Source organism: Triticum aestivum, chromosome 5D (assembly GCF_018294505.1).
Source record: "Triticum aestivum cultivar Chinese Spring chromosome 5D, IWGSC CS RefSeq v2.1, whole genome shotgun sequence".
Classification (NCBI taxonomy): domain Eukaryota; kingdom Viridiplantae; phylum Streptophyta; class Magnoliopsida; order Poales; family Poaceae; genus Triticum; species Triticum aestivum.
In genome coordinates, this window is record NC_057808.1 from 492,752,800 (window position 1) to 492,778,603 (window position 25,804).

Here is a 25,804-nt window from a genome sequence, read left to right on the forward strand (position 1 = left end):
AGAAATATTATAGAAATGTTAGAATTTTTTTTCTGTTTTTTAGTTATAGAAATGTTAGAAATTTTTCTGTTTTTTAGTTATAGAAATATTAGAAATGTTAGTTATATAGAAATGTTATAAATTTTCTGTTTTTAAGTTATAGAAATATTTATAGAAATGTTAGCAATTTTCTTTTTTTTAGTTATAGAAATATTAGAAATGTTATAGAAATGTTAGTTATATATATAGAAATGTTAGAAATTTTAGAATTAGTTTTAGTTAGATGAATTAGATTAATGTCAAATTGTTAGAATTTGCATATAGAACTTTAGTTATCACAATCCAATCATTTAAAAAATGTTACTTTTTGCGGGCATATAGTATTTGTTCTCGACGATGCCCGGCCCGCATCCTCGCCGTCGACCCATTCGCGACGACGTCCGGCTGACCCATGTCCGGGATTGGGCTCCGCCGGGCTGGCACTGGGAGGTGCTACCTGGAGGGGCGCGCCGCTTGGTGAGGAACCCGGCCTCGGGTCCCGTCGTCGACCCTGATCTCCTTTGGTGGCGTTCGCGTGGGCCACATTCGGTGCAGAGGGAGTCGGCCCCGCCGGAGGTGGTGCGTCGTCGTGTCAGGGAGGAGGACGAGCACGTCCATCGCTACATGGCTGCTATGGACGTCAGGTTCTCCAATACCTGGCAGGTTCTTTGGGCAGATGACCGGAGATATGATCCTGTGATGGTTCCTTGTCTTTGGGTGTCCACCGCCCGCGCCCCAGGAACCGCGAGTGGCCTAGATTCTTCTATAGTATTCGATCTTTATTAGCTACCTAGCCAGTGATGTATTCGAGATTATATATTATTCGAGACGATGTATTCGAGATTATATATTATTCGAGACGATGCATATTATGTACTATATGATTCAGTTTTTCCTTATTGATTGCATCCATGCATTGTAATTTGAATACTAAATTGTTTTATATTTCTTCTGTATTAGTTAAATAAAAGCTATGGCGGACAATACCGGCAGAGAGGGAGAAGAGGCCCTGTTCGAGATCATACGCAGCCCTAGCAGGCCAGATGATCTGAATGAAGCAAATGACGGCTCCCAATATCTGAACAATACCGGGGAGGGTGATGATAAGATATTCGATCTCGACGACCGAGCTGATGAAGTCATGAACTATGATTATGATTATGATGACGCAGACAATGATTATGATGACGAATACAATGTTGATCTTGAAATAACAAAGACTACCGGCGAGGTATATTTATATAAGCAGGCATCTAGTGATCATCACATGTTTTTTTATTTGAAGATATATTAACGAATCGATCTTTCTTCTTTCAGCCCTCCGGATCGAGCAAATCTGCTTCTACAGACAGCAGGACAAAGCGCGGCCCGGGCAAAAAGTTGAAGGAGGGTGTAAAGTACAACATCGATTCCATCAAAGCTAGTGGCGAACCCCTCACGCCTAAGAACATTGCGAACAAGTTCGTTCGTCAGTGCGGAGTTCTTGTGAAGGACCAACTCCCGATCTCCATTCAAGAATGGAAAGAGCCAAAAACTAAACGCCCAGATGTTACTTGGGTCGACGACAGAGCAAAACAAAAGCTTTGGGAATCTCTGATGGAACATTTCACCCTACCAGATTATTTCACTGATGCAGATGTGCAGAAAGTCAAGGACGCTGCTCTTAAGAAGATGGCAATTGCATTCAACACCCACAAGAAAACTGTATGGGCCAACTACCTCGCTGCAGAAAGGAAGACTCCAGAATTCAAGGGAACACTGGAGAAGCAAAGAGAACACTGGCCCGCTTTCGTGAAATTCAAGGAATCAGAATTATCTAAGGAACGGTCGAGAAAAAACAAGGCCAATGCCGCAAAAAAGACGCAGTTCCATAGGCTGGGTCCAGGTGGCTACGCGGTGGCAATGCCTAAGTGGGATAAGTCTGAGCAAGAGATGGAGGATGCAGGGGTCACTCCGGTTACTAGGAGCTGGCCCCCCAGGTGCAGAACTTGGTTCTATGCGCATGGGGGGCGTTGGACCCGAAGACAGGCCTGGTTTCGAAGAAGGCAAGTCTAAAAGGAGCAGAACAAAAGTTACTTGACGCAATAGAAGATGCTCGAAAGGGGGTGTTCACGCCCAACAGAGAGAACGACGAGCTTACGCGCGCCCTGGGAAATCCTGAACACCCGGGAAGAACACGAGGCAAGGGCGTTATTCCCTGGTATGAGGGCTTTTCGGAATGGAACGACGACTACAGGACCCGTGCAAGAAAGAAGATGGAGGAGGAGAAGAAGAGGAAGCTGGAGGAGGAGCAGAGGAAGCAGGACGCGGAACGCCTTCAAGGCCTAGAAGCAAGGCACGCGGACTTGGCACTCAAATTCCAGCAGCAGCAGCAGATCGACTCACTTAGCCAGGAAAGGGGGTCTCAGCAGCGGCAGCAGCAAGCGGATGATCATCCAGCATTGGATAGCACCGTCCCATCCATGCCGAGAAGCAGCGTTGGTTCCGCCCCGGGCGACGCACTGCTGGATACATACCCTGTGGATGACATCATAGAGAACACTAACTGTGAGCTACACTTCAAAATGAAGAACATATCCATGAAGGTGGCGGACGCCGTTGCTTTTACAATTACCCCCGAAGCAACCTTCCATTGCGCCCCGATTCCAGAGGGCTATGCTCGTGTCTTGGTTGATGAGGTGGTGGACCCATATTCGGGGCTAGATCTTGACATTCCTGGAGGTGACGACGAGCACACACTGGGAGAGGCCATACATCGTATCATCCTATGGAGAAAGGATTGCATCATCTTTCGAAGTCCACCGACACCGCGTCTGCCGACTCCTCCTCGAAGTCCGCCACCGTGTCAGCAGACTCCCGCTCCTCCAAGTCCACGAACGCGTGAGCAGACTCCTGCTTCAAGTCCGGCACAGCGTCAGGCCACTCCTCCTGTTTCAAGTCTGACACCGTGTCAGGCCACACCTCCTGCTTCAAGTCCGGCACAGCGTCAGGCCACACCTCCTGCTTCAAGTCCGACACCGTGTCAGGCCACACCTCCTGCTTCAAGTCCGGCACAGCGTCAGGCCACTCCTCCTGCTCCAACTAAGCCACGTCAGCCGTCTCCGCCGCCTAAGCAATCGCAGAAGAGACACGCCGCAGCTATGGTGCGTAGCGGTACGAGTCGAGGTAGTACAGAAAGTACAGGCGGAGACAAGCGATATAAATATGGTCCAAGCAGCCTCGCTCCTCTTCCTCAGAGGCCTTACGACATGACCGAGGAGCAAAACGATGCAATAGTGCGGGCCGAAGTGGACGCTCATTTTCGACCGAAACCGGCAACGCCGCCGAGGGAGAAAGTGCCTGAGGAAAAGATTGACCACTTCATTCGTATGGCTAGACCACCAGCTCCCAAGCCTGTTGACTCAGACTATGAGCGCCAAATCAGGAAGGCACATCGAGCACGACTACAGAAAGAAGCGAGCTCGAGCTCGAGCCAACAAGCAGCTGTCAAAAAATGCGGGAAAACCGTTCCCCAGCTGGGAGAACAGGCGGCGCAATCGACCCCCCCCCCCGCTTGTTGTGCCAACAACACATGAGAGTACGCGCGCCCAATATTATTGTGGGCAAACCGTTTACGTTCCCGAGCTGGGCGATGTGGTAATAACCGAGGAGCATATAATGCAGGCTGAAATGCTCAACATCACTGTTGGACAACTCCTCGATATCGAGCCCATGTCTCCGCTTAGAGAGGAGGAAATAAAACGGAAATATGTCCGGGGCCAACCTTTGGTCGAGCCCGAGGAGGTCAAGAACCTCCCAACGAGAATGTATGAATTGCATGATTGGTACATGAAAATTACCAAGATTTCCAATCGAGAGTCCCTCATGGTGCAAGTCGAGGAAGATCATTACTTCAATAAGAAAGCTCTGTCCGTTGAGTATTCAGAACTATTTCAGTTATTCAATCAAGATGCACTCGACAAATCTATCGTCAGTTGCTATTGTCTGTAAGTGATTTCTTTCTGTAATTTAAGTCTCAAGCTAGCTCTAGTGCTCATTGATTGATCATTAATTACCTGTAATTATATATCCTCACTATATATTCTTTTCTGTGGTATTATGCAGGATGAAGATGTATGAAATGAAAAAAGCTGGACGCTATGGCATTGGGTTCATTGACCCAAATACCGTTAATGAATACACATGGAAATTGGAATGGTGTAGACAAGATGTAGAGAAAAACATGGTAGAGTTCTTGAAGCGCCTCAATAGCAATGAAGATATACTACTTCCTTACAACTTCGAGTGAGTCACACTGTCTTGTACTACAAATTCTGTTTTTGCTTACTAGCTAGATGTTAATAAGTGTATAGGGTTTAGGGTTATAGTTGATTAGTGTTATGCACATGCCCGCTTAATTTATACATGCAAACGTATGCGCATGCAGCTTCCACTGGATCTTGTTAGACATTAAAGTTGACGAAGGAAAAGTTGAAGTACTGGACTCACTACTTAAAAAAGATAGTGACTACAGCATCGTGAAGGGGATAGTCGACAGGTTATTTCAATCATTATTAACTATATCTCGGCCTATTTAGTTCTTCATTTCCTGATATGAACTATTTTTAATAACCCCTTTATTAATTTTCTTTGCCGGCGGGCAGGGCTTGGGCAAAGTACATCAAGGTGACTCCAGGAAAATGGCGACAAAAGCTATGTTGGTATCGACCCAAGGTAAGTAATTAAGTAGTACTAGCTAGCTAGCTACCATCTCTTTAATTCTTGTTTCAATACCATTAATTAATTAACATGCTTGATTAATAATTATCTGATTAAATTCTATTCTCGTAAAGGCCCTGAAGCAGGCGCCGGGGACTGAAGTGTGTGCATACTACGTTTGCGAGAACATTCGCATGATGGCATCCGAAAGGAGCAGATCTGATAGACAGGACTGGGTACGTTTGCCAGAACACTATTCACAAATCTTACATGATTGTCGATATCTAGTCACACAACTAATACACATGCATATTGATCTCCTTCTTAACAGTTCAAAGAGGTGCGGGACCAGCTCCTATCAACAGAGCGCATACGAGCACTTCAAGAGGAAATAGCGGGATTTTCGCTCGACCAGGTCATAGATCCCAAAGGAGAATACTATTACCCGCTACCGCCCCCATGAACCACTTGTCATCGTGCTCCGAAGGCACCAAGGCAACATGTAGGAGAAATTATATATATATACATGTGTATGTGTGAATAATTAATGATGGTTGTGAGACATTCGATTATATATATATATATATGATCGGTTCTACGAGAAAATCTATTTATATACATGCATAACGTGTACAATATGTAGTATCGTAAAATACCAGCAAACAAAAAAGAATTAAATGGAAAACACAAAATTAATGGAAAAATAAAAATTAAAACCAAACCCCCCCCAAACATTTAGTTCCGGTTGGTGCTACCAACCGGTACTAATGGTCTACCAGCACCCGGGCCTGGCTCGTGCCACGTGGTGGCACTTTAGCGTCGGTTCGTGCCGAACCGGTAGTAAAGGGGGGGCCTTTAGTCTCCACTCTTTAGTGCCGGTTGCAGAACCGGCACTAAAGGCCCTTACGAACCGGCGCTAAAGCCCGGTTCTGCACTAGTGTCCATGGCTAGCTCCAGCTCCAACTCTTCCGCTATCGCACCATCGCTCATCCCCATCACTGACAAGCTTCATTGCAGGAATTGTCTAGTGTGGCGTGCGCAGGCCATATCCATCATCCGAGGCGCCCAGCTCATTGCGTATCTCGACCCCGGGCACTAGTTTCCTGAACCTAAGCTCGCCGACAAGAACGGCAAGCCTACTGATGTGCCAAACCCGACATACAAGACCGCACAGGCACACAAGACTCCCATGCATTGAATTTTATCTTCAATTCCATATCACCTCATGTGATGATTCAGGTTGCCCATTGCACCACGACAGCCGCATCATGTACTGCGATCGGGGAGATGTTCTCCTCCCAGACGGGAGCACGTGTCGTGAACACGTGGATTTCCCTCTCCACCACCAAGAAGGGGACCGCAACCATCAACGCATACATCAGGCCCGTGAAGGCGCTTGGCAATGAGATGGTTTTCGCAAGAAAACCTCTGGATGACGAAGACATGGTGTCCTACATCCTTGCGTGACTTGACTTCTACTACATATCGTTTGTCTCTTCCATCTGCACTGCAAGGATCGCACCGAACTGATCAACGTAGCCGAATTGTACTCTCGGCTCCTTAGTTTCGAGAACATGCTCTCCATGTTTGAATGCAGCACTTCCTTCCACTCCTCTGCAAACGCCGGGCCGTTACTAAGTTCGGGCTACATATGGCCCAACTATACTGTGGGCCTTTAGGAGGCCGAAAGAGACAGCGGGCTTGTACAGGACCATGAAGAGCATGGGCCACTAAGAGGCCGAAAGTCAGGTCGTATTGTAAATGGCCCAACTGTGTTGTGTGCCTTTAGCATGCTGAAAGAGAAACCAGGCTGGTATTGGACCATGAAGGGCATGGACCGTTAAAAGGCCAAAACTCAGGTCCGACTACAAATGGCCCAACTCATTTATGGTCCGTTAACAGGTTGAAAGGCACATAGGGCCGGGAATTGGCCCAACACTTAAATGGGTCGCTAAAAGGCCAAAACTCAAGTCCGACTACAAAATGGCCCAACAGATATATGGGCCGTCACCAGGCTGAAAGACACGTCGGGCCGGAAATTGGCCCAACACTTAAATGGGTCGCTAAAAGGCCGAAACTCAGGTCCGACTACAAATGGCCCAACTGATTTATGGGCCGTCAACAGGCTGAAAGACACACCAGGCCAGAAATTAGCCCAACATTTAAATGGGTCGCTAAAAGGCCGAAAGATGTACATCATGAAAATTGGCCCATCCACTGAATGGGCTGTTAACAGGCCGAGATCTCATCGGGCCGATATTGAGCCCAAATATATAGCGGGTTGTTAACGGGTCGAACTGACGATGGGCTGCAATGGTGTCAAATCTTTAATAGGCCGTTGACGGGCCGAATTGGCACATCTCGTATGGGCCGTGGGCTTAAATGGACCTGACACAAGTAGGCCTTATATGGGCCGGCCTGCTATTTTTTACTGGGCCGGCCTTTTTCACCGGAATGGGCCACTGTTGGGCCGTGCCACGTGTCGACCTATTATAGGCGCCTCCTGTCCAATGAGTGGATGACATATGTCCCAACGGTGAGGCAACACGTGTTTCCTCCGGCCAATGATGATTTTACACATGGAAAATCCCCATTGGTCCGGGCTGTTAACGGATTATCGGATCCAAAACCGGACCGATAGCTTAACGGCGTTCCGTTACGGTGGATGTCACGTGTCGGTCACCCTTGACGAAAGCACTTCTGTGACGCGCGATTTATCGTCATGGAAGTGGACACTTCCGTGATGATAATTTTGGTAATGTCATGGAAGACTTCTACGACAGCACAGGTATGACTATCTTGATTCTGTCATAAATTTGTCATGGATGTACATGCATGACAGAAAACGTGACCTACTGTGACAAACACGTATCATCACGGAATTGTATTTTTTTGTAGTGTATCCTCACCAAGAATACCCCAGAACAACACCCCCCAGAAGACGACAACCTCAAAGTATTGACGGTCTTCGAGACATTTGCTTCAAACAATAGGCGCAAAAGGGCACTCCGCAAACTCGTCGAAGTCTGCCAAATCGCAGCAATAAACCCTTGGAACGACACGGCCATAACTTTTAATGCTGGTGACAAACCAAAATACAGGACTGTCCGAGCACCAGCCGCCTTGGTCCTCAGTCCAATCGTGGACGGCTTTCGGCTCACCAAGGTTCTCATGGACGGCGGCAGCGGACTAAACCTCATCTATGAGGACACACTCCATAAAATGGAAGTAGACAGGAGCCGCATCGAGCAAAGCAGCACAACCTTCTGAGGAATCATTCCTAGTCGGGAGACGTGGTGCGCGGGAAAAATCACACTTGATGTGGTATTCGGCACGCCGGAGAATTATCGGTCCGAAGAGATATCCTTCCAAGTGGCCCCTTTCAACAGCGGATATCACGCCCTCTTGGGGCGAGAGGCATTTACACGCTTCCAAGCTATACCTCATTACAGGTACATGAAGCTTAAGATGCCCGGGCCCAACGGCATAATCACTCTCGCCAGTGATCCGGAGATAGCACTCCGCGCCGAAAATAAAACCGCATCCCTGGCCCTTGAGGCATTATCTGAAGCCCTCGCGGCCGAAGAGCTAACCGCGCTGTGCTCCACGGTGGACAGGGACGATGTGATCCTAGACAAACGACCCAAATCCACCTCCTTCAAACCGGTAGAAGAAATAGTCAAATTCCAAGTCCATCCATCGGACCCCAAGAAGACAGCGTCTATTGGAGCACAACTAGACCCAACGGTTGACGCCGCGCTACGAGAGTTCCTGCGCGAGAACTGGGATATATTCGCCTGGCACCCTTCTGATATGCCAGGAATCCCACGCAAGTTGGCTAAACGCAGCCTCAGTATATTGAAGGGATATAAACCGGTCAAACAAACACTGCGGCGCTTTTCCAAACCCAAACGTCAAGCCATGGGGAGGAGCTAGCCAAGCTAATCGAGGCCGGATTCATTAGAGAAATAAAACACCCGGACTGGCTGGCAAACCTGGTGATGGTGCCAAAGAAGGACAAATCCTGGCGCCTGTGCGTCGATTTCAAAGACCTCAACAAGGCTTGCCCCAAGGATCCCTTCCCCCTCCCCCGCATCGACCAGATCATTGATGCTACCGTAGGACATGACTCACTATGCTTCCTCGACGCATATTCCGGATACCATCAAATTAAAATGAAGGAGTCCGATCAAGCCGCAACAGCATTCATTACCCCATATGGGCCATTCTGCTTCAACACCATGCCCTTCGGGCTCAAAAATGCCGGCGCCACTTACCAATGCATGATTCAAACATGCCTGGAGAAACAGATCGGCAAGACAGTTGAAGCATATGTGGACGACGTCGTCATCAAAACTAGGCACGTCGAAACACTCATAGACGATTTACGTCTCACATTCGACAACCTGCGTGCATATGACATTAAGCTCAATCCAGAAAAGTGTGTTTTCGACGTCCCCGCTGGAAAACTGCTGGGCTTCATCGTTTCCAATAAAGGAATTGAAGCAAATCCAGCCAAAATCCGAGCTTTGTCACAATTGGCTATGCCAACGGACCTTAAACAGGTCCAAAAACTCGCCGGTTGCATGGCAGCTTTAATCCGCTTTATCTCCAGATTGGGAGAAAAGGCATTGCCACTCTATTGCCTTCTATGGCGCACCGATCACTTCAAGTGGACGGATGCGGCAATCGCCGTACTGGAAGAAATAAAAGCCCTTCTAGCGAGCAACCCAATCCTGGCCGTGCCGAACGTCGGCGAACCCATGCTATTATACATATCGGCAACACACCAGGTGGTGAGCGTCGTGCTCATCGTTGAACGAGAACATGACGGACACAAAATCCCGCTTCAGAAGCCAGTATATTATGTATCCACTGTCCTCACACCATGCAAATCCCGGTACCCTCATTATCAAAAGATAGCATATGCGGTCTTCATGGCATCCCGGAAGCTACGACACTACTTCCTGGAGTGTTTGATCACGGTGGCTTTTGAAGTACCACTCAATGACATAATAAACAACCGCGATGCTACAGGCCGGATTGCCAAATGGGCCATTGAGCTCCTTCCATTTGATATAACATACAAACCGCGTCGAGCCATTAAATCCCAAGTACTGGCTGACTTCATCGCCGAATGGACAGAGGCCGAACTCCCTAAAGAGTACGACACATATTCCAACTGGGTTATGTATTTTGATGGTTCCAAAATGCTGCCAGGACTAGGAGCGAGCGTCGTTTTAACGTCCCCCACTGGAGACGTCGTCTAGTACGTACTCCGAATATTATACACAGACTCCAATAACGCAGCCGAATACGAGGCCTTATTGCATGGTCTTCGGATGACTGTCTCCATGGTCATACAACGTCTGGAAGTGCGTGGGGACTCAAACCTCGCAATATCTCAAATAAATGGAGACTTCAATGCCAAAGATCCGAAGATGGCGGCTTATCGTAATGTTGTTCTAAAAATATCGGCTCGGTTCGAGGGGCTCGAGTTTCATCACGTGGCCCGCGAAAGTAATTAAGCGGCGGACATCCTTGCTCGCATCGGTGCCAAGCGCGACCCCGTCCCACCTAACATCTTTCTGGAAAGTCTTTTTAAGCCATCCGTGGTGTGGCAAGGGGAGAGCGGCAACACCATTCCGAATCTGAACACAACCCCAGAGTCCGAATACATCGATATTGTCGGTGTTTTGGGTACGGGGGTCCCCAGACTTGCCTGCCTGCGGCCCACGGCGTGGCTTTGCGAGCGGGCCCGTATGGCCCATCTTCACCAACAAGCTTTCAAGACCCTCGCGAGGGGCCAAGCCTCGCGAGGCAGACGACACAAGACCTCCTCGGGGGCGGCCTCACCAGGCTGGCTCGCGAGGGGCGGAGAGATCAAGGCAAGGCAAACCTCGCGATGTTCTCGTGACGTAAGCCATGATGATCGAGACCAGGCGGGCGCCATCACGCTCAGTGTCCTTATTTGCTCTTTGGTGCTAAGGAGGCAAGCGCAGGCGAGGAGTACCAAGGCGTCAAGCAAAGGTTTCCCTATTGGTGCAACGAGACCAAGACCAGCAGGACGGCAGGACTGAGGTCACCGTGGATCCCAAGGCGGCGTCCAGTTCCGCCTGCACCGAGACCAGGGCAGCTGCGGTGGCCTCCTCGCACTGCTCCACCTCAGCTAACCTGGGCCTAAGGGCAGCAGTCCTACCCGCGGCCTCAGCTTCCGCAAGCTTCAGCTTCAGGTCGTGCCTACCCTCAAGATCCGCGCGAGCCTCGGCCACCCGGCGATCGACCTCCTCCTGAGCCCAGGCCTCGCGTGCACCAATGACATCTTCCGCTTGAGCAACTTGACGCTCCCTCGTCTCCAGTCGCTCGAGCTCGAGGCTACGCTCCACGGCTTCCAGCGCCAACGCCCCCTCACGCTTCCGGATCTCTTCTTCTTCGGCGGGCGTCCCCTCAGTGAAGCAAGGGCAGCCCTGCGCCCCTCCACCTGCCGCTCCAAGGAGGCGCTCCAGGCTTGGAGCTCCCACGCGTGCTTCTCCGCAGCGTCGCGACGGCGATCAGCTTCTCGGGCCTCTTCTTGAGCTCGGAAGCAGGCCTCACGCGAGGCTACGAGAGAGGCCTCAGCCTTCGCATTATCGAGCTCGCGCTGGTGGCGCCCGAGGTTGATAGCCACCTTCAGCTTATGCTGCTCCTCCGCCAGCTGAAGACCCTCGGCCACGAGGCGCGTGTCCACCTCCACGAGCTCTTCACCAAGCCGGTTCATCGCGCCCATCGCCTCCTGAAAGAGCTCGTGGCGGACGACGCTCTTCTCTTGCACAGGCTTGAGCATGCCGCTGACTCCGTCCTCCGCCGCGGGGGACGCGGACGGGGCCCGAAGCGGCATGCCCCCTAGCATCAGGGGGCTGGGGGCTGGCGCCTGTCTGGCTGATGGCCCAGCCGCGTGAATGGCCCAGACGAGCGAAGATCCGCCGCCTGAAGAGTACCCCAGGATCGAAGCCAGCCAACCCCCGTCCAAGACCAGGGGAGGGGCGCTTGGCACACTAGCCGTGTTCCAAGCAAGGCCCCCAAGAGAAGGCGACGAAGGCATGAGCTCAAGGCACCCCGCTGGCGGGCTCGCAGCGCTCGAGTCCAGCAGGGGAGGCGGGGCGAGAGGAGGCCGCTTCTCAGGAGATTCAGCGGCCCTGGCGGAGGGGGTCCTGAAAAGCCATCGTCGGGAAGAGAAGCAGCACTCAAAGAATCACAGGGATAAGATACTTACTCATCGATGGCGATATACTTCCTCCGCTTCAACGGCCCGAAGATGCTGCCGCTACAACTCGGGGATCCCTTCCTCTTGCGGAGCTCCTCAAAATCCACACGGAGCCGGCCGAAGCGTTGTACGTGGTGACCATCCCGAGGCGCAACTGGGGAAGCGCCCCAGGAGGCCTCGGGAGCGCCAAGCTGGGGAGAACTGTCGGGCTCCGCCTCGCAACGACCTGCTGATGCCTCGGGAGCTGCGACCTCATGAGCAGCGGGCTGCGTCGCCCCTTCAGCTGCCGCCTCAGCGTGGGAATCACGGGTTCCCGAGGATGACGCCTCGGAAGCCTCAGGCGGCATCGACGCATCTGCACCAGCGCCCCCGGCCTCCGACAGTACTTGCCCCCCAGCGTCCACTCTTGGGGCAAGGTCGGGGCTGGTGGCAAGGAGAAGGACCACGATGATGGGGTTCTCACGGGGCCCCACGAGGCCGATTGGGCGCAGCCCCCACTCATCGAAGGAGGGCATGTGCTCCACGAATTGCACCTTGTTCAAGCAGTGGTACAGAAGACAACTCTTCCCTGTAAAGTCGTCAGGCCACGAGACTCCTGTCAGGACCTCAAGCACCGTTCGTCGCGCCCCAAGGGGGAGCCCGGATTCCTGAAGTCTCATGCGATCGTTGCTGCTAAGCAAGGCCCACATCGGTCGAGAGTGTCGCTGAAGTGGCGCGACTCGGCGCCGGACGAACTCCCACACCGCCATGGGTGCAGTCACGCCGCGGTCCTTCAGCCTCTTCAACCTGAGCCAGACAGAGGCAAGGCAAGGATCAGCGAGCCTCTGGTGGCACCAACCGGAGTTGGGAATGGCGGGCGCCGATAGAGAAGAGAGCAGGGGGCTACGCACTCCGACATCAAATGAATACCCACCGCATCCGAAACTCTCTTGTGGATGGCGGAAGCTCAAAGTCAATCCCCGTGCCGGCCGTTGCCGCCACGGCTTGGAAGCTCAGGAATCCCGAGGTCTGTCGGGGATCAGTCAGGTGCAACGAGAAGAAGTGGTGGAGAAGTGCCACGGAAGGAGCGGTGCCCACAAAGGCCTCGCAAACAAAGGCAAAGACGACGAGAAGGGTCACGGATTGAGCATTGAGGTGCAGCATGTGGATCTGGTAATGGGCAAGCACTGCGTTGAAGAAAGGCGGAAAAAGGAGGAACCAGGCCGGCCCAGAGGGCGTCGATGAAGAATGGGACCTCGGTGGCCGTCCTATCGACGCGAGCTCGAGATGCAGGCCAGGCCACCGTTTTCCCCCACTCATTGAAGCTGGAGGCGAGCATGGGACGCACCTTGTCCATGGCTTCTTGGTTGAGCACCAGCGACCTGCCAACGGCGGGCTCAATGGCCGGATGTAAGTCGGCGGAGGACAGGGGCTCCTTCCCTTTCTCCATATGATCCGGCGCCATGGCAATGGGAGAGATGGGCTCATATCGAATTGGGGGAAGGAGGTGAGCTTCGGGGAAGCGGAAGAATTGGGGGAGTGCGTAGAAACAAGGGGAAGGAAACCGTGTAGACTGCGGTGGCCGCCTAGCCAGGCGGGTATCAAGGCAGCATGGGGAAGTGGAGACGCCCATGTCCAATTAGCCACCACGCGTCGACCAAGGCCGCATGCTATTGGGGCCCGCGGCGCTCCGCACTTGTCCATTGGCTTCGCCTCGAAGCCAAGTCCGAGCGCGCCTTGGGCCCGGGGGCTACTGTCGGCGTTCTGGGAACGGGGGTCCCCAGACTTGCCTGCCTGCGGCCCACGGCGTGGCTCTGCGAGCAGGCCCATACGGCCCATCTTCACCAACGAGCTTTCAAGACCCTTGCGAGGGGCCAAGCCTCGCGAGGCGGACGACACAAGACCTCCTCGGGAGCGGGCTACCAGGCTGGCTCAAGAGGGGCGGAGAGATCAAGGCAAGGAAAACCTCGCGAGGTTCTCGTGACGTAAGCCATGACGATCGAGACCAGGCGGGCGCCAGCACGCTCAGTGTCCTTATTTCCTCTTTGGTGCTAAGGAGGCAAGCACAGGCGAGGAGTACCGAGGCGTCAAGCAAAGGTTTCTCTATCGGTGCAACGAGACCAAGACCAGCAGGACGGCAGGACGGAGGTCACCGTGGAGCCCAAGGCGGCGTCACCACAAAAGCCTTTGGCAAGCGAAGACTACTTTTGTCAGGATAAGCTATGCTAGCTGTCCTCTTTCAAATTGGCGGTTGTGGGATCCCTTCCGCTCAATATTTGGGAAGAGGACCGGGGCCTCTATAAATAGGACTAGCCACCACAGAGGGAGAGAGACGAAAAGGGAGCAATCCCCTCACACCCTCAAGTTCACCAAGCACAAGAGCACCTCTCCTCTGGAGGCTGTTCTTCCCATTGTACTGTTCATCCTCAGCCCAAGAGGCAATCCACCACCACCACACTGGAGTAGGGTATTACACCACAACGATGGCCCGAACCAGTATAAATCTTGTGTCCCTTGTGTTGCAAGTGTTGGAAATGTGCCCTAGAGGCAATAATAAATTGGTTATTATTATATTTCCTTATTCATGATAATCGTTTATTATCCATGCTAGAATTGTATTGATAGGAAACTCAGATACATGTGTGGATACATAGACAACACCATGTCCCTAGTAAGCCTCTAGTTGGCTAGCTCGTTGATCAATAGATGGTTACGGTTTCCTGACCATGGACATTGGATGTCGTTGATAACGGGATCACATCATTAGGAGAATGATGTGATGGACAAGACCCAATCCTAAGCATAGCATAAAAGATCGTGTAGTTTCGTTTGCTAGAGCTTTTCCAATGTCAAGTATCTTTTCCTTAGACCATGAGATCGTGCAACCCCCGGATACCGTAGGAGTGCTTTGGGTGTGCCAAACGTCACAACGTAACTGGGTGACTATAAAGGTGCACTACGGGTATCTCCGAAAGTGTCTGTGGGGTTGGCACGGATCGAGACTGGGATTTGTCACTCCGTGTGACGGAGAGGTATCTCTGGGCCCACTCGGTAATGCATCATCATAATGAGCTCAATGTGACTAAGGCGTTAGTCACAGGATCATGCATTGCAGTACGAGTAAAGAGACTTGCCGGTAACGAGATTGAACAAGGTATTGGGATACCGACGATCGAATCTCGGGCAAGTAACATACCGATTGACAAAGGGAATTGCATACGGATTGATTGAATCCTCGACACCGTGGTTCATTCGATGAGATCATCGTGGAACATGTGGGAGCCAACATGGGTATCCAGATCCCGCTGTTGGTTATTGACCGGAGAGGCGTCTCGGTCATGTCTGCATGTCTCCCGAACCCGTAGGGTCTACACACTTAAGGTTCGGTGACGCTAGGGTTGTAGAGATATATGTATGCGGAAACCCGAAAGTTGTTCCGAGTCCCGGATGAGATCCCGGACGTCACGAGAGGTTCCGGAATGGTCCGGAGGTGAAGAATTATATATAGGAAGTCAAGTTTCGGCCACCGGGAAAGTTTCGGGGGTTACCGGTATTGTACCGGGACCACCGGAAGGGTCCCGGGGGTCCACCGGGTGGGGCCACCTATCCCGGAGGGCCCCGTGGGCTGAAAGTGGAAGGGAACCAGCCCATAGTGGGCTGGGGCACCCCCCTTGGGCCTCCCCCCATGCGCCTAGGGTTGGGAACCCTAGGGGGGAGTTTCCCCTTGCCTTGGGGGGCAAGGCACCCCTTCCCCCCCACTTGGCCGCCGCCCCCCTTTGGATCTGATCTCCAGGGCCGGCGCCCCCCCAGGGGGCCTATATAAAGGGGGGGAGGGAGGGCAGCACACAACAGCCTTGGGCGCCTCCCTCCTCCCCTGCAACACCTCTCTCTCTCTCGCAGAAGCTCGGCGAAGCCCTGCAGGAGACCCGCTACATCCACCACCACGCCGTCGTGCTGCTGGATCTCCATCAACCTCTCCTTCCCCCTTGCTGGATCAAGAAGGAGGAGACATCGCTGCACCGTACGTGTGTTGAACGCGGAGGTGCCGTCCGTTCGGCACTCGGTCATCGGTGATTTGGATCACGGCGAGTATGACTCCGTCATCCACGTTCATTGGAACGCTTCCGCTCGCGATCTACAAGGGTATGTAGATGCACTCCCTTCCCCTTGTTGCTAGTATACTCCATAGATGCATCTTGGTGAACGTAGGAAAATTTTAAAATTATGCTACGATTCCCAACAGTGGTATCAGAGCCAGGTCTATGCGTAGTTACTATGCACGAGTAGAACACAAAGCAGTTGTGGGCGTTGAGATTGCCAATTCTTCTTGCCGCTACTAGTCGTTTCTTGTTTCGACGGCATTGTAGGATGAAGCGGCCCAGACCGACCTTACACGTACTCTTACGTGAGATAGGTTCCACCGACTGACATGCACAAGTTGCATAAGGTGGCTAGCGGGTGTCTGTCTCTCCTACTTTAGTCGGAACGGATTCGATGAAAAGGGTCCTTATGAAGGGTAAATAGAAATTGGCAAATCACGTTGTGGTCATACGTAGGTAAGAAACGTTCTTGCTAGAAACCTACAAACCACGTAAAAACTTGCAACAACAATTAGAGGACGTCTAACTTGTTTTTGCAGCAAGTGCTATGTGATAATGATATGGCCAGAAGATGTGATGAATGATATATGTGATGTATGAGATTGATCATATTCTTGTAATAGGAATCACGACTTGCATGTCGATGAGTACGACAACCGGCAGGAGCCATAGGAGTTGTCTTTATTATTTTGCATGACCTGCGTGTCATTGAATAACGCCATGTAAATTACTTTACTTTGTTGCTAAACGAGTTAGCCATAGAAGTAGAAGTAATCGTTGGCGTGACGAATTCATGAAGACACAATGATGGAGATCATGATGATGGAGATCATGGTGTCATGCCGGTGACAAAGATGATCATGGTGCCCCGAAGATGGAGATCAAAGGAGCATAATGATATTGGCCATATCATGTCACTATTTGATTGCATGTGATGTTTATCATGTTTTTGCATCTTATTTGCTTAGTACGACGGTAGTAAGTAAGATGATCCCTTATAATAATTTCAAGAAAGTGTTCACCCTAACTGTGCACCGTTGCGAAGGTTCGTTGTTTCGAAGCACCACGTGATGATCGGGTGTGATAGATTCTAACGTTCGAATACAACGGGTGTTGACGAGCCTAGCATGTACAGACATGGCCTCGGAACACACGCAATACACTTAGGTTGACTTGACGAGCCTAGCATGTACAGACATGGCCTCGGAACACGGAGGACCGAAAGGTCGAGCATGAGTCGTATAGAAGATACGATCAACATGGAGATGTTCACCGATCTTGACTAGTCCATCTCACGTGATGATCGGACACGGCCTAGTTAAACTCGGATCATGTTTCACTTAGATGACTAGAGGGATGTCTATCTGAGTGGGAGTTCATAATCAGATGAACTTCATTATCATGAACATAGTCAAAAAGGTATTTGCAAATTATGTCATAGCTTGCGCTTTAGTTCTACTGGTTAAGATATGTTCCTAGAGAAAATTTAGTTGAAAGTTGGTAGTAGCAATTATGCGGACTGGGTCCGTAAACTGAGGATTGTCCTCATTGCTGCACAGAAGGCTTATGTCCTTAATGCACCGCTCGGTGTGCTGAACCTCAGCGTCGTCTGTAGATGTTACGAAACATCTGACATACACGTTTTGATGACTACGTGATAGTTCAGTGCAGTTTAGAATTGTGGCACCAAAGACGTTTTTTGAAACGTCGCAGAACATGTGAGATGTTCCGAACACTGAAATTGGGATTTCAGACTAGTGCCCACGTCAAGAGGTATGAGACCTCTGACAAGTTTCTTAAGCCTGCAAACTAAGGGAGAAAAGCTCAATCGTTGAGCGTATGCTCAGATTGTCTGAGTGCCACAATCGCTTGAATCGAGTGGGAGTTAATCTCCCAGATGAGATAGTGATAGTTCTCCATAGTCACTGCCACCAAGCTAGTAGAGCTTCGTGATGAACTATAACATATCAAGGATAATTATGATGATCCTTGAGCTATTCGCGATGTTTGACACCGCGAGAGTAGAAATCAAGAAGGAGCATCAATTGTTGATGGTTAGTAAAACCACTAGTTTAAGAAGGGCAAGGGAAAAAGGGATACTTCATGAAACAGCAAGTCGTTTGCTGCTCTAGTGAATAATCCCAAGGTTGAACCCAAACCCGAGACTAAGTGCTTCTGTAATGAGAGGAACGGTCACTGAAGCAGTACTACCCTAGATATTTGGTAGATGAGAAGGAAGGCAAGGTCGACAGAAGTATATTGGATATACGTTACATGAATGTGTACTTTACTAGTACTCCTAGCAGCACCAGGGTATTAGATACTGGTTCGGTTGCTAAGTGTTAGTAACTCGAAATAAAAGCTGCGGAATAAATGGAGACTAGCTAAAGGTGAGATGACGATATGTGTTGGAGGTGTTTCCAAGGTTGATGTGATCAAGCATCGCATGCTCCCTCTACTATGAAGATTTGGTGTTTGCGTTGAGCATGATTGGATTATGTTTATCGCAATACGGTTATTCATTTAAGGAGAATAATGGTTACTCTGTTTATTTGAATAATACCTTCAATGGTCTTGCACCTAAAATGAATCTCGATCGTAGTGATACACATGTTCATGCCAAAAGATATAAGATAGTAATGATAGTACCGCATACTTGTGGCACTGCCATTTGAGTCATATTGGTATAGAACGCATGAAGAAGCTCCATGTAGATGGATCTTTGGACTCAGTCGTTTTTGAAAAGATTGAGACATGCGAACCATGTCTATTGGTATATATGCATGAAGAAACTCCATGCAGATGGATCGTTTGGACTCACTTGATTTTGAATCACTTGAGACATGCAAATCATACCACATGGACAAGATGACTGAAAGTCCTCGTTTTCAATAAGATGGAACAAGAGAGCAACTTATTGGAAGTAATACATTTTGATGTATGCAGCCCAATGAGTGCTGAGGCATGCAGTGGATATCGTTATGTTCTTACTTCACAGATGATTTGAGTAGATGCTGAGTGTATTTACTTGATGAAACACAAGTCTGAATTATTGAAAGGTTCAAGTAATTTCAGAGTGAAGTTGAAGATCGTCGTGACAAGAGGATAAAATTTCTGTGATATGATCATAGAGATGAGTATCTGAGTTACGAGTTTGGCACACAATTAAGACATTGTGGAAAGTGTTTCACAATTAATATCGCCTGGAACACCATAGTGTGATGGTGTGTCCGGACATCATAGCTGCACCCTATTGGATATGGTGCATACCATGATGTTTCTTATCAAATTACCACTATCGTTTATGGGTTAGGCATTAGAAACAACCGCATTCACTTTAAAAGGGGCACCACGCAAATCTGTTGAGACGACACCGTTTATAGAAACCCAAGTTGTCGTTTCTTAAAAGTTTGGGGCTGCGATGCTTATGTGAAAAAGTTTCAGGCTGATAAGCTCGAACCCAAAGCGGATAAATGCATCTTCATAGAATACCCAAAAATAGTTGGGTATACCTCCTATTTCAGATCTGGAAGCAAAAGTAATTGCTTCTAGAAACGAGTCCTTTCTCGAGGAAAAGTTTCTCTCGAAAGAATTGAGTGGGAGGATGGTGGAGACTTGATAAGGTTATTGAACCGTCACTTCAACTAGTGTGTAGCAGGGCACAGGAAGTTGTTCCTGTGGCACCTATACCAATTGAAGTGGAAGCTTATGATAGTGATCATGAAACTTCGGATCAAGTCACCACCAAACCTCGTAGGACGACGAGGATGCGTGCTACTTCAGAGTGGTACGTGATCCTGTCTGAGATATCATGTTGTTGGACAATATTGAACCTACGAGCTATGGAGAAGCGATGGTGGGCCCATATTCCGACAAATGGTTAGAAGCCATAAAATCTGAGAGGATCCATGTATGAAAACAAAGTATAGACTTTGAGAGTACTACTTGATGGTCGTAAGGCTGTTGAGGTAAATGGATCTTTAAGAAGAAGACGGACATGGACGGTAATGTTACCGTCTATGAAGCTCGACTTGTGGCAAAGAGTATTTCCACAAGTTCAAGGAGTTGACTACGATGAGATTTTCTCATTCGTAGCGGTGCTTAAGTCCGTCGGAATCATGTTAGCATTAGCTGCATTTGTGAAATCTGGCAGATGGATGTCAAAACAAGTTTCCTTACCAGTTTTCGCAAGGAAAGGTTGTATGTGATACAATCAGAAAGTTTTGTCGATCCTAAGGATGCTAAAAGGTATGCTAGCTCCAGCGATCCTTCCATGGATTAGAGCAAGCATCTCGGAGTCAGAATATACACTTTGATGGAGTGATCAAAGTTTTTGGGTTTATACAAAGTTTGTTAGAAACTTGTATTTACAATAAAGTGAGTGGGAACGCTACAACATTTCTGATAAGTATATGTGAATGACATATTGTTGATCCGAAATGATGTAAAATTTCTGGAAAGCATAAAGGGTTGTTTGAAAGGAGTTTTTCAAAGGAAGACCTGGATAAAAGCTACTTACATATTGGGCATCAATATCTATAGAGATAGATCAAGACGCCCGATGATACTTTCAAAAGACAGCACACCTTGACATGATTTTGAAAGAGTTCAAAATAGATCAGCAAAGAAGGAGTTCTTGGCTGTGTTACAAGGTGTGAGTATTGAGTGAGACTCAAGACCTGACCACAGCAGAAGATAGAGAAAGGACGAAGGTCGTCCCCTATGCTTTAGACGTAGGCTCTATAGTATGCTATGCTGTGTACCGCACATGTAGTGTGCCTTGCCATAAGTTGGTCAAGAGGGTACAATGGTGATCCGGGAAAGGATCTCATGACAGCGGTCGAACTTATCCTTAGTACCTAGTGGATTAAGGAATTTTCTCGATTATGGAGGTGGAAAGGAGTTCGTCGTAAAGGGTTACGTCGATGCGAACTTTGACACTAATCCGGATGACTCTGAGTAGTAAACCGGATTCGTATAGTAGAGCAATTATTTGAAATGGCTCCAAATAGCGCGTGGTAGCATCCACAAGATGACATAGACATTCGTAAAGCACACGGTTCTGAAAGGTTCAGACCCGTTGACTAATAACCTCTCTCACAAGCATAACATGATCAAACCAGAACACATTGAGTGTTAATCACATAGTGATGTGAACTAGATTGTTGACTCTAGTAAACTCTTTAGATGTTGGTCACATGGTGATGTGACCAGTGAGTGTTAATCACATGGTGATGTGAACTAGATTATTGACTCTAGTGCAAGTGGGAGACTGTTGGAAATATGCCCTAGAGGCAATAATAAATTGGTTATTATTATATTTCCTTATTCATGATAATCGTTTATTATCCATGCTAGAATTGTATTGATAGGAAACTCAGATACATGTGTGGATACATAGACAACACCATGTCCCTAGTAAGCCTCTAGTTGGCTAGCTCGTTGATCAATAGATGGTTATGGTTTCCTGACCATGGACATTGGATGTCGTTGATAACGGGATCACATCATTAGGAGAATGATGTGATGGACAAGACCCAATCCTAAGCATAGCATAAAAGATCGTGTAGTTTCGTTTGCTAGAGCTTTTCCAATGTCAAGTATCTTTACCTTAGACCATGAGATCGTGCAACCCCCGGATACCGTAGGAGTTCTTTGGGTGTGCCAAACGTCACAACGTAACTGGGTGACTATAAAGGTGCACTACGGGTATCTCCGAAAGTGTCTGTGGGGTTGGCACGGATCGAGACTGGGATTTGTCACCCCGTGTGACGGAGAGGTATCTCTGGGCCCACTCGGTAATGCATCATCATAATGAGCTCAATGTGACTAAGGCGTTAGTCACAGGATCATGCATTGCAGTACGAGTAAAGAGACTTGCCGGTAACGAGATTGAACAAGGTATTGGGATACCGACGATCGAATCTCGGGCAAGTAACATACCGATTGACAAAGGGAATTGCATACGGATTGATTGAATCCTCGACACCGTGGTTCATCCGATGAGATCATCGTGGAACATGTGGGAGCCAACATGGGTATCCAGATCCCGCTGTTGGTTATTGACCGGAGAGGCGTCTCGGTCATGTCTGCATGTCTCCCGAACCCGTAGGGTCTACACACTTAAGGTTCGGTGACGCTAGGGTTGTAGAGATATATGTATGCGGAAACCCGAAAGTTGTTCGGAGTCCCAGATGAGATCCCGGACATCACGAGAGGTTCCGGAATGGTCCGGAGGTGAAGAATTATATATAGGAAGTCAAGTTTCGGCCACCGGGAAAGTTTCGGGGGTTACCGGTATTGTACCGGGACCACCGGAAGGGTCCCGGGGGTCCACCGGGTGGGGCCACCTATCCCGGAGGGCCCCGTGGGCTGAAAGTGGAAGGGAACCAGCCCATAGTGGGCTGGGGAGACCCCCTTGGGCCTCCCCCCATGCGCCTAGGGTTGGGAACCCTAGGGGGGAGTTTCCCCTTGCCTATGGGGGCAAGGCACCCCTTCCCCCCCACTTGGCCGCCGCCCCCCCTTTGGATCTGATCTCCAGGGCCGGCGCCCCCCCCCCAGGGGGCCTATATAAAGGGGGGAGGGAGGGCAGCACACAACAGCCTTGGGCGCCTCCCTCCTCCCCTGCAACACCTCTCTCTCTCTCGCAGAAGCTCGGCGAAGCCCTGCAGGAGACCCGCTACATCCACCACCACGCCGTCGTGCTGCTGGATCTCCATCAACCTCTCCTTCCCCCTTGCTGGATCAAGAAGGAGGAGACGTCGCTGCACCGTACGTGTGTTGAACGTGGAGGTGTCGTCCGTTCGGCACTCGGTCATCGGTGATTTGGATCACGGCGAGTATGACTCCGTCATCCACGTTCATTGGAACGCTTCCGCTCGCGATCTACAAGGGTATGTAGATGCACTCCCTTCTCCTCGTTGCTAGTATACTCCATAGATGCATCTTGGTGAACGTAGGAAAATTTTAAAATTATGCTACGATTCCCAACAGCAAGTTCGTCGAGCTAGCCTAGAGATCGCGAAGCGTGTGAGGGCGTAACTTCTGAGGGAGAGATCTTCGCGCGCACCCCAGAGTTCGAACCTTAAGGGTTTTGCCGGAACCCAAGATCCAACATTTGGCGTGCCAGGTAGGGGTGCGCCGGAGCCTCCTCCCCGCTAGTTGACCCACCAACGTTCCGTGGTGCCGATGTCCGGCGACCCAAGGACCGACGCCGGCCGCTGGGCAGCCTGGCCAGCCCGGGTGGCGTTGCCTGCCCAAGAAGACCTCAACCCCACGCTCCACGCGGCACGAGCGCCACCTAATGCTGTTGGGCGCAGGCGGCGCGGCCATGCGCTGTCCACTCTTACTCCACGACAGGCGCGAGCCGCTGCAAGGGCCGCAAGCCACGCCGCGGCAACGGCGCCACACACCCGGCGGGAGCAGGTGAACATGCGGGCTGCACTCACGGTGGCGCGGGAGTTGCTGCGGTGCCGATTGATGGAGTGCGGCCGGGATGCGCTCTTGGAACATGTCACCAAGCTATTGGACGCGCGCGGCCATGGGAGCGTCGCCCTTCTGCTACCAGCTCACGCCTCAGGCGGCGGCCGGATCCCACGGCGGGCCTCGCCGCGCCTGCGTGCTCCCGAGTGCGCCCGGGGGCCTTGTCGGCATCAACGCGATCCCCGGCGGAGCGCGCCCCGTCGCACCCGCATCACCCCAGATGAGTGCGGGCACGAGCGTTGCCGCACACGGCCCCATCGGAGCACCGCCCTACCACCCTCAGGACAGCGTGACGGGTCAGACGACATGGAGCGTGGGGCACTTCAGCGAGGTCTTCGGGGCAGCAGCCTCGGACGCCTACGTGCCCCGCATGATGGACCAGGAGTACACGCCGGAGGACGACTCAGGCTCGTTCTTTGGACCAGGATGGGAGGAGGAGGCGTTAGGAGTTGAGGCCTTCCAGGAGCCGCCAGAGAGCCCCACCAACCGCGCCATCGACAACAGATACAGGGTACCACTAATCTCTGAGGGGCAGGCTTACGCTAACCATGAGTCGCAAGTGAATCAGGTCACAACACCAGGCGGTGGTTCCGGCACACCGATATCCGCCTCACCAGGAGAGACCCATTGGGGGCTACGCGGGGGCACCAGGAGCAAGGCCCCTCTCCGCGTTGCTCGGAACAAGGCGTCGCCCGGAGGTAGGCCCTCTGTCGGGGAGGCGCGGCGAGCCTTCCGCCGACAGAGGTCCCTTGGTCGCCAAGGGCGCCGCTGGCGTCCCCTCTCTCCCCTTTGGTGTCGTCCTGGTTTCCGGTCGTCCCAACGGTGGTAGAGGGTGGCGCAAGGCGGGGCCCTTGTCTGGGAATATGAAGTAAGGCTCACGCGTGTGAAAGTCTCCGCTCGTGACACTCTCACGTAATAATGGGTGGGGCTATACACGCCCCGGAGCCTCAGGAGTGCCGCCCTCGGACCTCGGGGGCTCCCTCCCACGTCCTAGTGGCAGCACTTAGCTCCGCGCTGGTGAGAAGACTCATGGACAAGAAGACTAGACTAGGCGCCGGACGCGGCCATTTGCTTTGGATCTCTTTTCTGTAGCCTTGCCTTCTGGATTTGGATTTAAGTTGAAGTTGAATTTTCATTGGTGCGTTCGGGGGGGTATCTTTTCTCGATTCAAGCGATTTCTTGCTATCTGGTTCTTGACTTAATCTGGAGTTCGCGCCTGACGCTTCCCCCTCACGAGCTCCTCGCGAGCGGGGCTAGGCACGGCTCACACACTCCCACGCGCATGACACTCCACGGCCGGCGCCAGCCCATCACGCGGCCCCCTCGGGCGTGTCGACAGGCTTCTCAGGAGCTTCCCGGAACACGCAACCTCCCGAGCCGGTGCGGGGCTCGCCCAGGTCAAGGTAAGTAACAACAAGAAGCTCGCCACGGGACTCATGAGCATACGAAGGCACGTGATCAGCTTGGCTCAAAATAGGGATAATAATCTGTTTACATGAGGGGCTTCCCCTCCCAAAATGCTCTTACAACCTCTAGGGCCGCGCCCGAGCTTTGTGTGTAGGATAAACAGCAGGGGAACACGGGATGAGTCGGACAAATCACTCGCCGCGTCCCCTGGGTCGCCCTCAGGCGCGCCGCTGTCATCGTCGCCAGCCTCACCATCACCTTCACCGGCACCACCCTAACCATCATCACCCACATCGCCTTCATCCACCGCGCCCACCACCGCTTCGTCCACGGAAGCGAAGGCCCTAACCAGCGCGTCCACATTGTCCTCCACCCACCACGTTGTTGGGGAATGTAGTAATTTCAAAATTTTCCTACGCACACGCAAGATCATGGTGATGCATAGCAACGAGAGGGGAGAGTGTTGTCCACGTACCCTCGTAGACCGAAAGCGGAAGCGTTAGCACAACGCGGTTGATGTAGTCGTACGTCTTCACGATCCGACCGATCCAAGTACCGAACGTACGGCACCTCCGAGTTCAGCACACGTTCAGCTCGATGACGTCCCACGAACTCCGATCCAGCAGAGCTTCACGGGAGAGTTCCTTCAGCACGACGACGTGGTGACGGTGATGATGATGCTACCGACGCAGGGCTTCGCCTAAGCACCGCTACGGTATGATCGAGGTGGAATATGGTGGAGGGGGGCACCGCACATGGCTAAAAGATCCAAGAGATCAATTGTTGTATCTATGGGGTGCCCCTCTCCTCCGTATATAAAGGGGGAAGGAGAGGGCCGGCCAAGGGGAGGAGGCGCGCCCAAGGGGGGAGTCCTACT

General features: G+C 51.1%; 1 pseudogene; it reads left to right on the plus strand.

Annotated features, from left to right (window-relative positions):
- The first annotated feature begins 6,141 nt into the window (after positions 1–6,141).
- LOC123126392 (uncharacterized) lies at positions 6,142–6,288 on the plus strand (annotated as a pseudogene).
- The last annotated feature ends 19,516 nt before the right edge of the window (positions 6,289–25,804 follow it).